Genomic DNA, 6,000 nt, shown 5'->3' with positions numbered 1-6,000 from the left:
AAAACTGAGTTTTCTCATTTTAACAAACCATTTTTTAACCAACAGTCCATTTTCAACTATGCGAACTGTAGTTTCGGAGAAAAACAATGCTTTACAAACACTACTGTTTTCATACAGAATACTGTGTGGTGTCACCGCCAGACACCACACTTGCTAGGTGGTAGCCTTTAAATCGGCCGCGGTCCGCTAGTATACGACGGACCCACGTGTCACCACTGTCAGTGATTGCAGACCGAGCACCGCCACACGGCAGATCTAGAGAGACTTCCTAGCACTCGCCCCAGTTGTACAGCCGACTTTGCTATAGATGGTTCTCTGACAAATTACGCTCTCATTTGCCGAGACGATACTTAGCATAGCCTTCAGCTACGTCATTTGCTACGACCTAGCAAGGCACCTTTATCAATTGCTATTTATCTTGTGATGCATGTACCGTCAGACCGATGTTCACCAGTTAGGAATTAAAGTTAAGTATTCCAGCAGCAACGTACCTTATTGGCTATATTAATTACATTGTCCTGTTCCAGACCTCACGCCAGCCTGCGTGAGCTTAACGCGTGCTTTTCAGCTACCAATCATAGTGGCTTGGCTGTCTTGCCAAGTCACAACATACTGAATATGTAAACAGCACAGTCTGTGAAAGCACTGGCAATAAATTAACAATGGCTGATTGTCACCTGAAATGCGAGTTTCTGTGTAAAGTGATTGTCAGTTGTCAGCTGCAAAGAGGCAGTGCGCACGGTCTAACAGCATACAAGAGAACTATTTTCCTCTAGTTTTGCGCTACAGTGTGCTAGTGTCATTTGGCTCTAGGAACACGCTAGACGCAGAAGTTGGGGTTCGCAAAAAGCTCTGCTCACGCAGGAAGTGGCCCAACAAAAAATCTGTTATCATACGAAATATATTTAATATATTTTTTATTCTAATAGCATCTTGCGGACTCCTCTGGCGTAGCTCACAGACCCCTGGGGGTCCACAGACCACCTGTTGGGAACCACTGGTATATGATGGTAGAAGCAATCTGGGTAGTGGTGGTAAGGAGGAGGCTGGAACAGGGAGGAGGAGGAGGGACAGCAGGGCAGCAGTGGGGAACGGTAAAGTGCTGTTTGTGGCAGCATACAGGGACGAGGTGGGGAGAGGGTACAGCAGGTAGGTGGGTGGAAAAGCTGAGAAGTAAAAAGACTGTGGGTCCATTGGTGGAACAGAAGGCAGTGTAGTGCTGGGGTGTGAGCAGGAAAGGGGATTGGTGGGTGAAGGACAGTGGCTAATGAAGGTTAAGGCCAAGTGGATTATGGCAGTGTAGGATATATTGCAGAGACGATTCCCTCCTGCGTAGTTTAGAAATGCTGGTGTTGGTAGGGAGAATCCAGATGGCACAGCTGTAAAGCAGTTATTGAAATGAAGAAAGGTGTGTTTGGTAGGTGCTCAGTGCTGGGTAGTCTACCTACTTCCTGGCCACAGTTTGTTGGTGGTCACTCAGCTTGTTGGTTGTCATGCTCACGTACAGTGCAGCACTGTGGTTGCATCTTAGCTTGTAGACCACATGACTGGTTTCACAGGTAGCCCTGCCTTTGATGGGGTAAGAGATGCCTGTGACCAGATTTGAGTAAGTGGTGGTGGAATGTATGCGACAAGCCTTGAATGTAGGTCTATTGCAAGGATATGAGTGTGAGGCAAGGGGTTGGAAGCAGAGATTGTGTAGGAATGGATGAGGATGTTGTGTAGGTTCGGTGGATGGAGGAACACCAATGTAGGAGGGGTGGGAAGGACAGTGGGTAGTCACATCCCTCCCTCCCCCAACCCTTATATAGCTTCCTGACTGCACCTAGTTGCCTTACCCTCTCCCCACCTCATCCCTTTATGCTCCCACAAGCAGCACTTTACTGTCCCCCAAGCCTACCCTGCTGATCATAAGCCACTACTAAAGTGTGAAGTTATTGAAACTATTGCTAATGGGTACAAACACCTGACTGGTGACACTCTGATGGTGAGATGCCTTACAGACAGCATGCAGAACAACACTGGAGCACTGAATTCTTTAATGTGGGCTTATTGCTCCAAAACAAGAATTCCAGTGTAAGAGTCAACCAAATTGCTAACAATCCAGCAGACATCATTTTTAACAGCAGATTTAAGGGTGTCCCGCATAAAAATAAGTCATGGGAGGCATTATCGGCATCATGCTATGCTTATTCGCCACGGAAAGGCACAAGATATGCCTCAAGCATTCAGGCTGGCACTCATTCCAGAGCAGCATCCAGTCAAGAATTGTGGTTAGAGAGGCTTGTGCTGAAGAAAGTGATATTTTTGAAGAAGAAGAAGAAGAAGAGGAAGAAGAAGAAGAAGATGTACTTTATTGCTCAGGGATGGAAGAGTAATGGTATATTGAAAAAAAAAATTATATACACTGAAATCAAACTCAGAACTGGATACAGTGTTTGTTAAACTTGTTTGCATGATTAAAAAGATAAAAGCTACTCAGGAAGAATTGTATGCTGTTTTGGAGTTAATAAAATAGATACTTGTTTTGCTGTGAATCTAAAAAATATTTTTCAATGTTCTTTCAAGTGGCTGCCATTTTGAAATACACTTCAGGAAGTTTGATTCTCAAGGTTCCCACTATAAAGAATTTAATTCTGATAATGTAAATAAGTTTAATTTTGACTGCAGACCTATACTTCAGCCTTAATTGTGTGAACCTTTTAGTTGAACAGTCCGCACAGAACTATTTTGGCCGCTGTTCTGTCCTACATAGGCTCATCAATTTCTTTAAGGTATGTACTTTTGTACATACCTTGTTTATTAATAAAGTTTTTATGAAAAAATACTTTTTTTACAGACCACAAAATCCCCTTAATCTGGTGACTGTATGTTATGCAGTTATTTCAGGTAGCTATAAGGGTGTAGTCTGTGTCGTGCATAATCAGTTGATCTCAGGTGGAGACCAACAGAGGTGTAACTTGCTACCATTCAGTCATACATATATCAGTGAATACCAGTCAATTTCAACTCTTCCTTTATCTTCCAAAATTTTTGAGAACGTTAAGTGCTGAAAGGTTGTCATGAGACACTTAAACAACCACATTTTAGATTTAAAGAATGCTGCCCTGCTGAGGTAGCTTTTTATACCTCCACTGCGCACATAATAAAATAATGTCTCCCAAGCCACATGTTAAATCTTTTGACCCAGTATTAGAACAGCTGGCTACATAGTTGGACATTTTGGATGAGCTACCCACAGCATCGCGTACCAAGACATTCATCTATATTACCACTACCAGTGCTTCCGTAGCAACTGGCATGACCACACACAGACATCACCTGCACCCTATTTAGTGCACATCCTAAACTGCCAACATTTCACCCTGCCCAGCAATCCGTTTGGTTTGCAATAGCTGAAAGCATCCTCGTCACGTATGACATCACTATTGATGGTGCGAAACTGGTTACACTGCTCAGTCATTTAGGTGAACAGGCAGACATGATAAGTGAAGTTAGCCTTGCACCCCCAGCAGATAGAAAGTACAGTCCAGTGACATCGGCTCTTGTCCAATGCCTCTCCCAGATGCCACAAGAACAGTTACGAAAAGTGATCTGTAATGAACACCTGGTAATTGGAACCAAACATAGTTGTGGCATCAGTTACAAACACTAGCTGTCTTTCAATTGACGCCAGGCCACACACTTTGAACGTTGTGGATGGACAAACTCCCACCACAAGTGCAGTTGTCATCAGCTACAAGCATCGGATAACTTAAATTAGTGGATTGAACCTCCACTGTACTCTTAACACTGACAGTGCATCAGTTTAGTTGACAATAATGCCACCACGCACGGACCACAGCACCAGCCCCAGCATGCTCTAACCCCCGTGAAAGCCGAGCCTGGCCGATAGTGACCGACTTCCGCCAACTGTGATGTCACAGCCTCTGTCCGGGAGTGACCTACACACAGTCATGTCAACAACAGCAACAGCTTGCAATAATGCCCCTCATGCTACCACCCTGCACAGTTGCTGGTTCCACACACAGTTTGGTGCCATTGCACTTAACATCTGCCCACCTTGCGAGTACACAGAGTCGTGCAGCCCTCGATAGGCGCACCAGACTGTGATCATTATTCAACTTGTGTTGTCTTATGCTGAGAAGGACTACATCCTCGATATAGTATTGTCAATTCAGGCTTCGATGTGTGTACTGCATCTCTGATGCTGCCTGCTACAGCATATGGTAACGCCACTATGCTGTGAATGACTGAGCAATCACTGTTTTTGGCTAAGGACCTCACATATTGGACCTGGTTTTTGCAATGGCGATCGCATGGAACTTTCTCATCGTGGATGTAGCCAATACTATGTGCCAAATTCCTCTGGCACTTCTGGCTTCTATTGGACTTGCCCACCAGCACACTGCTTCAGCATTATATGAAGTCTACTGTGGCATTGGCCATGCCCTCCTGATAACACAGCACATCCTTCATCTTCTTTAGTTAACAAACAGCAAAGCACTTTGACAGATGATCATTATCATTATCTGTTTGGCTGCACCACCTCTCTCATTAAAATACAACAAAACCAGTGTCTTTATTTCGAGAGTCCGCAGCTCGTGGTCGTGGGGTAGCGTTCTCACTTCCTGCGCCCAGGTTCCCGGGTTCGATTCCCGGCGGGGTCAGGGATTTTCTCTGCCTCGTGATGACTGGGTGTTGTGTGATGTCCTTAGGTTAGTTAGGTTTAAGTAGTTGTAAGTTCTAGGGGACTGATGACCATAGATGTTAAGTCCCATAGTGCTCAGAGCCATTTGAACCATTTTTTTTATTTCAAGACACCTACAACAGGAAAATGGAACCATACAACTGGCAACTCAAAACATGTCCAAGCAGCTCGCCATAGCAAACCACCACCACAAAATTCTCAACCACCTTTAGCCATCCACAACAACTTCACCATGCCAGCAAAACTCACTTTCAATGTGCCTCACCAGCCTCCAAGGAAGTGCTTCCACTGTGGACAGCCTGCACTGATCAACAAGGCTAGTAATACACCTCATGCTTATGTGTTTCATGCTGTCTCCACACACTTTTCCACCCTGACCCTACCCCTCCCTCTGATGTTAACAAGTACGTTATGACAAACAGCACAGTACATAAGATTCTCGCCACATTGGGCCCTCGGGTCTGACACTGACCATGCCGGCCTCCACCAGACAAGCTTCATGCATCCAAAGCAGTGGTCAATGAACTCTTGAAAACTGGAACAGTCAAACCCTCAGACAGCCCGTGGCCTCACCCATTAAGCCAGCAGCAAATAAAGATGGAACATTACATTTATGAGTATATGGCGGTTACAGAGCTCTTAATGTTCATACCATTACTGATGGTTATCAAATACCAATAATCCAGGAATTCACGTGGTACCTTGCAGGAACTTCTATCTTCAACATCCTGGACTGCAGGCAAGCATACCTGTAGATACCAGTGAGTGCAGAACATGTGCACAAGACTGTTCATCACCTTTCAGCCCATTTGAGTTCCTCTTCATGTTGTATTGTCTCAAAAACTCAGCCCAAACATGGCAATAGTTTGACGATATCCTCCTCTTTTCCCAGGCTAAGGGCACGTAATTCATAGTCAAACAAGTTTTCGACAACCTGAGGTTATTTTTCTTGGTTGTGTTGTCAATGATGTGGACATTTGTCCTACGCCACAATGAATGGAATTCATTTGTCAACTGGCACTGCCAGAGGACTTCCAAGAGCCACACTGATTTTTAGGGATGATCAGCTCAGACCATTGCCACCTCGTGCAAGCAGCCACTATTCACAGAGGTTCTCAAAGGAAAGAACACCACTACTGAACAAAAGCTGATGTAGTCTACACACATGCTGCAAGCTTTTGACCATCTCAAAGAATGCCTCACTCAAGCAATGACTTTGGCACTGATTTTGTGGTTGTAGCAACCTTCCGAGGGAGGTGGCAACTGTACAGCAAACCATGTAGATTTTT

The sequence above is a fragment of the Schistocerca serialis genome, chromosome 12, assembly GCF_023864345.2.
Source record: "Schistocerca serialis cubense isolate TAMUIC-IGC-003099 chromosome 12, iqSchSeri2.2, whole genome shotgun sequence".
NCBI lineage: Eukaryota > Metazoa > Arthropoda > Insecta > Orthoptera > Acrididae > Schistocerca > Schistocerca serialis.
The sequence above is the reverse complement of the archived record's forward strand: the minus strand, read 5'-3'. Positions refer to the sequence as shown.